General features: G+C 55.0%; 1 long non-coding RNA gene across 5 annotated transcripts in view; it reads left to right on the top strand.

Moving 5' to 3' along the window:
* The first annotated feature begins 37 nt into the window (after positions 1-37).
* The window catches only part of LOC105075677 (protein FAM222A), a 140678-nt gene continuing 129364 nt past the window's right edge, over positions 38-11351 (top strand). For 4 of the 5 annotated variants that reach the window (XR_012503571.1, XR_012503570.1, XR_012503566.1 and 1 more), the window contains exons 1-2: positions 38-987; positions 9574-9628. This is a non-coding gene — a long non-coding RNA (protein FAM222A). Of the gene's footprint in view, positions 988-9573; positions 9629-9657; positions 11281-11351 lie in introns of those variants that run through there. The other variant, XR_012503567.1, reaches the window with a different exon arrangement.

The following is an 11351-nucleotide window of genomic DNA, read 5'->3' as shown; positions in this document are numbered from 1 at the left end:
AGGCTTTGGGCCACGTGGTTTTGTGTCTGGGGAATGGGGCGGGGTTTTCACAGGTGGCCCTGGCTGGACCTGGATGGATGTTGGGACATCGGGCTCTCAGTCCATCAGCACGGCTCCAGCCCACTTTCCTGAAAAGGGAAATTTAAAGCTTCCCAGCTCCTCAGATCGTGAGTACCCATTAGTTCTCAGACCTCTGTAAGCCACAGAAACAAAACCTGCTGTGGGCCATGGACTATTCCTTTTTGAAATTACCAGCTGGGTGGGGAAAAAGAGACCTGGCACCTGCCTGGCCCTATTTGAACTTTATATTACAAGTCAAGGCTCTTTAAGAAATGGCAGAATCCATCCAAAAATCCTTGAGCTAGCACATTGCCACCGGAAGCCCTGGGAGCCCTGGGCCTGCAAGAGGCGGGACAAGAAGGCGGGGGCTGGGGAAGGGTTTGGTTAAAATGGCTCTGCGCTTCTGCCCTCGGCCACTAGGGGGCAGCTGGCACCTTTCCCAGCATCTTCACCAGGAGGGTGAGTGGGAGGCTGCCTTAGAGCCGAATCAGCCTACCCACAATGCCAAGCCTCTCTCCCAACTCTGCCTGGGGTCACTGCCAGGAATCTGAGGGCAACAGGACGAATACCTGCCCCAGCTTAACCTGTGAAAGTGGTCCTAGATTCACTGATGGGGGCGGGGAGGTTGCATGCCTCCACCCTTCGAAACAAATAATGCATAAAATGATAATATGAATACTGAACACTGACTTGTGTCCGGCACTGTTCTAAGCACTGTACCTACGTCATCTCTTTTCATCTACACCAACCTTGGAGAGTAATTGCTAGTCTCAGCCCCATTTTACAGATCGGGAAACTGAAGCTCAGAGAGGTTGCCTGACTCGTCCAAGGCCACACAAATAATCAGCATCCAAGGCAGGATTCCAGCTCGGACGGTCTGACTCCAGTGCCTGCCCTCAGCCCCTCCGTGCTTCCTCCTGGACACAGGTTTGTTGTAATTCTTGCTGTTTTCCACGCTCGGGCTCCTGACTTGCTCTGGACGCCGAGGTGCTTGGTCAGAGTGGGGCTTGGGCCTGGGTGGTTTTTGAAAGTTCCCCATTTGAAAGGTGTTTTCTTGGAGGTGATGGTGGTTGAACTCATTTCTACACTGCAGGAGGTGGGCCTGGGAGGAGGGTATCCAGAGGCTGAGGCCTCCAGAGCCCACCTGCCCTTGAGTCACTCCCTTTTCCTCACTCCCTGGTGATCAGGTGTCCCTCCTGGATCAGATGCCAACCTGTTACTCTTGCCCCAGTGAAGCAGCCACCTGGCCTGCGTTGGCCAGCACAGCCTCTCACCCCAGCCACCATCATCGGCCACCATATGGGCCGAGTGGCACCCACTCCCGGCCACCTGTCTTTGCTATCCCATTTGTAGACGATGTGCATTTGTAGCCTCGCCCTTCCCCTTGCCTTCCGTGGTCATTCTCACTCCCAGCTGCGCCTCAAAACCACCCCTGAATGCCTCGCCCCACCCCCAGCTGTTCTGATTTAACAGGTCTCAGCAGGACTTAAGTCATGGGTGGTTTATAAAAGTTCTCGGTTGATTCTAAAGTGCGGCCAAGGCTGAGGTCCCTGAGCAAGGTGATGCCCAGGGTCATTTCTGCAGGCCATCCTGGTGCTGAGAAGTTGCTTCTGCCTGGGCTCCCAGTCAGCTCTGCCATGCACTAGCCCCATAGCCTTGGGCAAGCCAGTCCAGCTCTAGAGCCTGCAGGCTCCTCATCTAGAAGATGACAATAATAGTAGGACCCACCTCATAGAGGCCCAGGAGAACTGAGGAGAAAAGGCATGTAGCGCCCTTGGCTCGGTGCCTGGCACAGTGTAAGCACTCACTAAAAAAACTCATCAAAAACTGTCCTGCGCTGAAAGACAGAAATTTCGGAACGGTGCACCAAGCTGGTTAGAAGCCCCCAGCCCCATCTGTCCAAACCCCCTAGGTGGAGACCCCTGGGTTTGCTATTTGAGAAACACAGCTAATGTCAACTGGCTTCCTCCCCAAAGAGGCAGTCTCATAGCCCCCACGCACTCTCCGCCAGCCCAGAGGAGAGCGATTTCTCAAGTCAGCATCTGGAGCAGCTCCCAGCCTCTGCAGCTGATTGTGGATTCAACATCCACCCACATAGCCTGAGGTTTGCAGGAAATTTCCCAGATCTGACCGAGGTCTCGCATTGGGAGATATTGGGACCCACAGCAGACAGAGGAGCCACAGCGGCTACACCCACATTCTTTCTGTCCATCAGGCTCTTTTTTTCCCCGAGACTGTCTCCTGTGGGCCGCTGGCAGCCTGTTGAGTTAGGTGCTGGCTGCAGATCAGCAGGTGTGATCAGACCCACCCTGCCATCGGAGTACACTTGGGCCCGTCCCTTTGCTTCTCAAGACCCCCATTTTCATTCTTGTTCTCTGGCAAAAGCTTTTTTTTTTTTAAAAAGCTAGCAGGCACTTAGTGGGCATCCCCTTCCCCGGCCCTTCCTGGCTTCCAGGCTCATTTTGGACCAGCTCCTCGGCTGTCTCTTAGCACCTACTGTGCACCGGACCCAGTCATCAGCTTGGATGAGGAAAACGAGGCCCAGAGAGGCTAAACAACCTGTCTGCGGAATGTTCCTGTCGTAATGCTCAGGCCAGAGTCACTTTTCCTCCCATTGTCCCCCAAATGTCCAGAATCCTGTCCAGGACCACACACCTGGCTCTTGCAGCCTGAAAATCATTTTTAATTTAGCACAGCAGCCTGACACCCACCCCCCGTACACACTTCTTTCCTCCAGTGCTTGGCTTACTCGAGAGACCTGGCCGGTCATCCCGCAGCATGTCCCAGCTTCTGCACTGGGCATTCAGGATCAAAGCCCTTCCCTGAGCGGCCAGCAGCCAGCTTTCCTGAGCGGCTGCTACCGGGCTGCTACAGCATGGCGCCTGGTGCATCAGGTGCCTTCTCCCTGCGAACCTGCTCGGTGCAGTGAGATAGGTATCGTTCCTACACCCAGATCGTTGATGAGTAAACTGAGGCCCGGGGAATGGAAGTGACTTGCCCAAAGTCACGAGGCAAACAAATGACAGACAGGTCTGTGCTCTCGGCCTGCTGTTCTGTGCTGTTTCCCCGGGAGATGGCCGGTGACCTCCCAAGTCCCCCTCCAGTCCCTGCCTCGTCATAACTGAGTTGTCACATCCGCCCAAGAGGCGCCAGCTCAGCGCACCCCCCCTGCTCCACCTTGGACCCCTGTGGTCCTACCAACAGGACAGGTGAACAGACTGACTGAACTGCCGAAGAGCACGTGTTCTCTCGCAGGACTGTGCCCGGAGCCACCTTCAGCCACGTCCAAGGGAAACCTGGCTGCTGGGCTGAACTATCTCCACAACCCCATGTCTTCTCAAAACGGAAACAGACAAAGGCAGTTGTCTCCAATGTCACCCAGGCAGATGTTCATTTGATTGTAATTAGAATCCCAAAGCATCAGGGTCAGGAGGACCCTTGGAGATCACACAGTCCAACATTTCACTTGCTGTTGATGGGGAAACAGCGACCCAGAGAGGGCAAGAGATTTGCCTAAGGTCACACAGCAAGCTGCCTTTTGGTTTTCTCCTCACAGCCGGGGCAGCACAGAAAGAGCACGGTACCCGGAGTCTAGAGACCCGTCTCAGGACCTCACTTCTACATCTGCTGACTGCGTGGCCTGGGGCAGGGGATCCCTCTGGGCCTCAGTTTGTTCATGTGTAGAATGCTAGGCAGCGTGCTAAACCCCGCAGACATCGTCACATTCAGTTCCCACAGCAGCCCTGCGGGGACAGGACCACAGTGCCTTACGTGAAACCCCGGGAACACGTGTGATTTGGGATTCAGCATTTTGCACCCCACGTTTCAGCCTTTGTGGCGTCTGGGGCAGCCCCACTCCGGACTCTGCAGTGACAGGTGCCAAGGGTGAAGATCATTCACTGTATGTCAGCTTGTGTTGCATTTGCTACCAAGTGGGTTTTGGTGCCAAGCTTCTGGGCTTCAGAGTGTCTTGGACGGTGGGCCTGAACGATCCTCCTGTTTTGCCAAGAAGCAGACAGGTACTCCCTCAGAGAGACGTTCGGTGACCTACCCAACTCCACAGAGCTAAGAGGGTGAAGCCCAGGCATGAACCCCATCCATCAGGCTGAACATGACCCCCCTCACCGTGGGGTCTGACTGGGGCCCGTCTTTGGCCTTCGGGGTGAGAGGGCCGGGCTCCGGCTCATAAGTCAGACTAGAGTTGTCCATCTTGGTTGTGTGTTCTCGCCGTAAAGCTTGTAATGTGACTCACAAGGCTGCAGGGGATGGCTCAGGCCGGCTGCTGGGCCCTCTTGGGGGTCTGCTGCTTCCTGCAAACCAGGGGCAGAAACGGGGGACCTCAGCCTGAGGGAGAGACAAGGGCCCTCCCTCTCCTCCTGGGCCACCCCCACCTCCCTCCAAGCAGCAGGAAGGAGTGGGGAGGCCCGAATGCATCAATCCTCACCACAGAGGGGGAAGCGCCTAATTACACACACAGGGGAGGAGACGGGAACAGGGCCTCTTCACAGGCTGCTCTGCCAAACCCCCCTGGCACCGGAGATTAACTGGATCTGTCCTCACACAGTGTTTTAAATCTGATAAGGAAAACATCCATTTCGATGCATTTGCATAATGTGTTGGCTGAGGACGAGGTGTCCCCTTGAATGCTGATGGGGGCGCTGAGGCTCTCCTGAGATGCACCTGGCCTCCCCGGGGCATCCTCCCTGCCCGGAGAGAAGGGAGCTGCCCTCCTCCCCATGACTGCCATGGGCCGTAGGCAGATCCTGGCCCCTGCGCTCATGGACGCTATTCATTCAGATGTGAAATGTGCACCTGTACCACATCCCAGGATCCGGGCCGAGCCAAGGGCAAGTGAGGGGACTGATGGAGGCATGCTGGCCGGTGGCTTCAGGTGCTTTCACTTTCATTCTTGCCACCTGCACCTGCAGCAAGCCTTTGAGGCAAGTGTGGTGAGCCCCATTTTACAGATGAAGAAACTGAGGCCCAGAGGGAGTCCCTGTTCCAAGCTGAAAAGTCAACAGGTGCAGAAGCGAGGCCCTGAGCTGGGTCTCTAGACCCCAAGTACATCGCTCTTCCTGTAACGCTCAGGCTGTGTTATCTTAGGCATTTGTCGCCCTCTCTGGGCCTCGGTCTTCCCATCCATAGAAATCATGGCGCCCGTTCGCTGTGTTGGGAGCTGTGCCTTGGTGCCCTCGTTTCCTCTTCCCAGTTACTACTATTTTGTGGCCTCTGCTGTGAGACAGGTCTGGCCTCATGCTGTGGCTTCTAGCTGTGGGACTTGGGCTGGCCATGTCACCACTCTGAGCCTCAGGCTCCTTGTCTGGGAAGTGGAAATACTAGGTAAAAATGCACATCAAACTCTTAGCCTGGAGCCAGGTAAGCAGAGTGAGCATCCAATAAATGGGAGCTATTATTATGAGAGATGGAGAAACTGAGGCTCAGAGAGGTGACAGGACAGCTCGGAGGTGGCCGAGCTGGGATTGGATGGAACCCAGCCTCGCCCAACTCCAAAGCCCGTGGCTTCCTCCACTTCCCTTGCTGGGGGAGGCTGGGTCTTACTAATGCATCGTCCTGTCCCAGAAGAGGAGATTGGGGCCCAGGGTGAAGAGGCAGAATTGGCTGGGCTGCCTCAGACGGTGTGGTCCTCACCACAGTACCAGCCAGTGATTATCACGTGACCCTGGAGGAAGCAGCTCCCCTCGAACTGCACACCTGCCTTCTGTTGCCGACACAGTGGCACATCTGCTCTGCTCCCCCTTTGACTTTCACGGGGCCAGGGGAATGCTTCACCAAAGCCGGGCTAGGGGTGGGGAGCACATGGAGTGCCCCTCACACAGGCCCACATTGACCCCACTCCGTGCACACGCCTGGCCTTGACCTTGGCGGGCAGAGATCAGCTCTCACCGCCCAGTTCCCAGGTCCTTCCCTCTGTCTCAGAGGCAAGTCCACACAGAGCTTCCCCTGATAAAGCCACAAGGACCTACACTCTGAGGCACAGAGAAGGGGGATGACCTGCCTGCGGCCACACAGCACGTGTGTGGGAATGCAGGGATCCTAACCCAGGCTTGTGACCAGCGGAGGGCGCTGGGTCAAGACCGGGTGTTCCAAGGCCAGGAAAGGAGGCAGGAGGACTGCTAATGTGTCCTTGCTTGTCCGGGGAGATGCTAGGACCTCCCCCAACACCCTTAGGGAGCTTTGGCCAGAACCTGCTCTCAGGAGGGGTGATGTGATGGCACACACAGGGATGCAGGAGTCTTAATGATTTTGATGGGGAACAGGGAGGGGAGGTGTGGGGCCAGAGTCAGGATCCACTCCCCACCATCTCCCCACCTGCCTCGTGTGGTTGAGGAGAATACTACCCAGGAGTTGGGAGATATCTGAAATGCTGTGTGACTTACAGTAGTGGGTTTCCCTCTCTGGGCCTTGGTCACAGTCATTTCTAAGGATATTATTTATAGCCCCATGAAAAGTGCCCTGAGGTTTTCCACCTGCCCCTCAGCACCACTCTAAGGAACCCTAGCCACCCAGGGGTCTCAAGTTCACAAGCCTCCTGGGATTTGCCAGGCGACACAGGCAAGTCAGACTTGGGGGAGGATGCAGCCCCCCCTCCCCAAGCTCCAGGCAGTTGTTGCCCTGCAGGGTGGTAGGTCCACTATCGCCCAACCTTTCTGTTGGTTTTTAAAGAGAATTCCGAAGTCTGGAACTTCGAGGGGTAAAATATCCTGGTTTTTAAGTACTGTCAACCAATAAAGAAAAACAATTAGGAAAAAAAAAAACAAATAGCCAAATCAAGCTCTTCTGCACCCGGAAAACTGCCTGGGTTTGAGACCTCTTTCAGAGACTGTCTCCTGGGCTCTGGAGAGTGAGCTGGGGAGTGGGGGCACCACCTGTGAGAGGGTGCCCCCCCGTGGAATCTGATTACCCCTTGGCACCCCCCCCAAATAGCAGGCGGGCGGGGGCGCCAGAGGTTGGGTTGAGAGCGCTTCCCTGTCAGGCACAGATGGTTTGTTTTTTTTTTTTTTTATCAGCGTCAGCATTGGCTTCTTTCTGCTCTGATGAATAGATTCTAAAGAGGCAGTGACATTATTCGAGATAACAGAGGGAACAGAAAAAGGGTCAACGATGGAGAGAAAATGGCAGAGCCAGCAGATAAAGGGGAGGCCGGAGGGGGCGGAGTGCCGAGGCTGGGGCGCCTCCCCCCACCCCACCCCACCTCACCCCCGAGCCCGTTGCTGGGATGCTTGCTGCCCCCCAAGCCCGGCTCCCTGCAGCGGGGGCTGCAGCGCCCCGGCCCAGGGCAGGGGCGGCCCAGACAGCTGCGCCGCGCCTGCTCCCTCCCGGCATCCCATCCCACCTCCGCTGCCCGGCCGCCCATTCCGCCTTTTCAATTCGATTCAATTAGGCCTCCCCGCTCGGAAGCTTGTCTCCTCTGATATCCAGTTTAACTGACAGGGGATTAGAGCTGTTTGTATTACACACACACACACTCGCCGGCTGCTAAACCACAGGCAGGGCCCAGGGACCAGGGTTATTTATAGAGCTTGCAGCACGGTCCCTCTCGACCTGCTTCCTCTGGGGGATGCCCCGGGACCCTGCCATCTGCTGCACCCCAACACCACCACTCCTGGCCTGGGCAGGGGAGCAAAAGAGTCCAGGCAAAACTGAGTTTGAATCCCAAACTTTGCTACTCACTGGCTGTCTGGCCTCAGTCAGGCCTCAGTTTCTTCATCTGGAAAATGGGACGACCAACTCCCATCTCCTCCATTAAGATGGTTGTAGGGATCCCTCGAGGTAACAGGTGTAGGGCATTTAACACAGCGCCTCTATATTCACTTAGCACATCACTCCACACATATGACTGAAGGACAGCTCTGTGCCAGGTGCTGGTCTAAGTCACCAAGGAAGTAAGGCCCCATGCCTGCCTTCAGGAAGCTTACCTTCCAGTGCAGGAGATAGAAAGGAAACACGGACTCCCTCTCGGTGCTCCCTGATTCCAGCAGGTGAGAGCGAGGATGACGATGATGATGTGATGGAAACAAGTACCACTGCAGGGCCTTAGCCCCTGCTGTTCCCTCTGCGCAAAACACCCCCATGCCACCCCCACCCTATCTCGCCTTTTATTTCCAAACCGTGTGGTCATTTGCTGTCACATCCCCTTCTCCCCAGTGAATTGCCTGCCCTTGCCATGGCCGTCTTGCTCATTGCTACCTCCCCAAGTCTAGCACAGTGCCTGGCACATGGTAAGAGTGAAGAGTGGTTGGATGGATGGATGGATGAATGGATGAGAAGGAAAGGGGACTGTGACCCCTCTTCCCTACTCAGCTTAGGAAACCTGGCCACCCAAGCCCACCTCTCCAGACCACCTCTCCAAAGAGGTTTGCAGGGTTTAGGAGTGGGCAGGGGTCGGGATCTTGGTCAGAAGGCAATGAGCCCTTCCCTTCTTGTCCTATTTTCAGGCAGAGGGCAAGAAGGGCCTCCGCAGACCCTCCATATCCCAGCAGCCAGGGGGCTGGGGGATAAATAGCATTTCTAAAGTTCTTTGAAGTGCAGGGTGGGGGGAGACGTAGGCAATGTCCTCTTTGTTGGGGGAGGAGCGATCCTGCCAGCACCTGTCTGCACCCCTTCCTTACTCCACTTACCAGATCTTGAGGTGGAGGGGGCAGGACCTCGGGGAGCACAAGACTAGACATTCATAAAATTCTGTGCAACAGAATAACAGCCCCCAGTAAATGCACACATTCCCCATGTCAGGCCTGACGTGCAGGACCAAATTCATCCTCACAACAGTTCTCAGTGTCTCCATTCTCCAGAAGAGGAAACTGAGGTTTAGAGTGGTGGGAAGGCAAGCCCAGCATCACCCAGCCATGAAGGAGTGGTGTTGGGATGGCACCCAGGACTCAGGTTAAGTACTTGCTCATTCACCTCACATCTGCTGTGTGCCAGCCACCTTCATGGACATTGTTTGCTGACATCCTAAGAAGTGGGGACTCTGTCCCCTATTTTACAGAAGGGAAAACCGAGGCTCAGGTGAAAGGGCAGGCCCTCAGTCTCGCAGCCTGTTAGAGGCAGCACCAAGTGGAAACACAGGTCTGTCTGACTCCAGATCCACTTTGCAGTCTCTGCCCTGCAGTTTGCTTCTCAGCTCAAGTCCAGATTGTCTCAGATTTGTATTAGGCCCTGGGTGGGCAGTGAAGGGGCAGATCAATCAACCAGTAGTTGTTGGGTCCCTCAAAAGCCCCTGAAGTATGATACTGTCCCTAGAGGTAAGGGAGATGTCATCCAATTGGGAGGGTGATATATTAATATGTAAAGAATTATAAGAATTAAATCACAAACAGAAACTCTGGGCACTCTCATGAGGGCATGTGTACGATTCTGTGGAATTGGTCAGGGAATCTGGCCTTGATACCCCTTACAGTGACAGTGAATCAATCATCATTGTAATGACAAAAACCATTCATAATCACTATAATTAAAACTTATGTTTTAAGTTTTGCTGTTTCCATTTTACAGACACAGATGCTGAAGCTCAGAGAGATAAAGTGGCATCTCCAATGCCGACCAGCTGGTAAGTGGGACTCAAGTCCACGTCCTCTGACCCCAAAGCCAGTTTCTCTTCCTCTACCCTGGGCAATCTCAGCATGTCTCGAGCAGAAAAGTGACTGGCCCGGGTCCAGGTGGCTGAGCTAGGATTTGTTCCCAGAGCCAGCTTCTTAGCCAAGGCCTGAGTTTGGTTGGGCCAGAGGGGGAAGTGGAGACAGAGCTTGAACTATGCACTGGGCACTGGGGTCCCAGGGGTGAATGAGATCCATCCCTGCCCTCCAGGGTTCACAGGACAGAGCCCACTGAGAAAACTGACAATGACAGTAAGGAATGGCAGGTTCCAAGTTACCATGGAGCCCAGGGAGGGGTGGTACATATCCCAGCTGAACTTTAGGAAGAGGATCAGGAAAGGCTTCCTGGAGGAGGAGATGCCTGGGTAGAATTTCGGCTGAACTGAGAAGTAAGCGAGGGCATTCTAGGCCGCAAAGGCACTGAGGGGAGCAGTGCTGGAGCAGGTGCAGGGAAACCACATGTGGTTTGATGTTCAGATGGCGCCCATGGTATGAAGCAGGGTCTGGGCTAACACAAAGCAAGGTTTATCCTGAGGGCTCCGGGGAGCCACAGTTGGTGACATGGGAGGGCAGGTCACAGTTGCGCTTTAGAAAGTCCTCTGGCTGTGGTGCGGCGGATGGAGGGGGATCATGAGAGGTAACAGCTGACAATGGCTGGAAGGATGTGGTGTCCTTGGGAACAGAGAGACTGGAGATAATAGATGGGAGGATTACCCGGGTGCCTGGAGGGGCCTTTCGGTTTTAGAGTCCAACTTACCTCCCCTGTTCAGGGAGCAGGTCTCCCCTATTTTGATAGTCTCCTGCCAGGGGTGGGGCCTCTTAGCTGATTCTTTAGTGGGCGTGGAAGCCCATGTGTTAGTGTCCTGGGCTGCTGGAACACAGTACTTACTGCTCACTGAGAGGCTGAAAACAACAGAAATTCATCATCTCACTGTTCTGGCGTCCAGAAGTCTGAAATCAAGATGTCAGCAGGGCCACGCTCCCTCTAGGACTCTAGGCAGCATCTTAAGTAGGCTCTAGGTAGCCTCTTCCAGCTTCTGGTGGTGGCCGGCAATCCTTGGCTCACAGATGCGTCCCTCCAGTCTCTGCCTCTGTGGTCACATGGCCGTCTCCGTCTTCACATGACATTTCCTCTTCTTATAAGAACACTAGTCACGCTGCATTTGGCCCCACCCTCATGACCTCGTCTTGATGGACACCTGCAAAAGACCCACTGGTGAATTAGGTCACGTCCATGGGTATCAGGGTTTAGGACTTCACCATCTCCTTTGGGAGGACGCGACTGAACTCACAGCATTCTTCAGGGCAGGGGTTTTCCTGGCTGGTTTCTCCATCTGCGGTCCCCGGTACGGAGCCTGGCATCTGTCGGAGCATGGAGGAGAGTCGTGGGAGGAACAAATGAGCAGACAGAGTCAGGGCGTCCAGCCTCTCCTCCGTGCCTGACCCCATCTCCTCTGGCAACCGCAGCGGCCCTGGCCTGAATGGCATCCGGGCCAGGCAGGCCTCCGGGGGCCGCCTCTCCCGCGGATTGTTCTCCGAAAGAAGTGCTGTTGATGTCAGCAGATGCCTATCACTTTCCTTCCCCGGCAGAGTCTCAGCTGTCAGAGTAAGTGAAATAGTCATTGCCTATCCTTGCGTCTGAGATTTTATTGACAGTTTCATTGTCACCCAAAAAAA

Source organism: Camelus bactrianus, chromosome 32 (assembly GCF_048773025.1).
Source record: "Camelus bactrianus isolate YW-2024 breed Bactrian camel chromosome 32, ASM4877302v1, whole genome shotgun sequence".
Taxonomy (NCBI): Eukaryota; Metazoa; Chordata; class Mammalia; order Artiodactyla; family Camelidae; genus Camelus; species Camelus bactrianus.
Note: the sequence above shows the minus strand (reverse complement) of the source record. Positions and strands in the feature narration are given on the sequence as shown.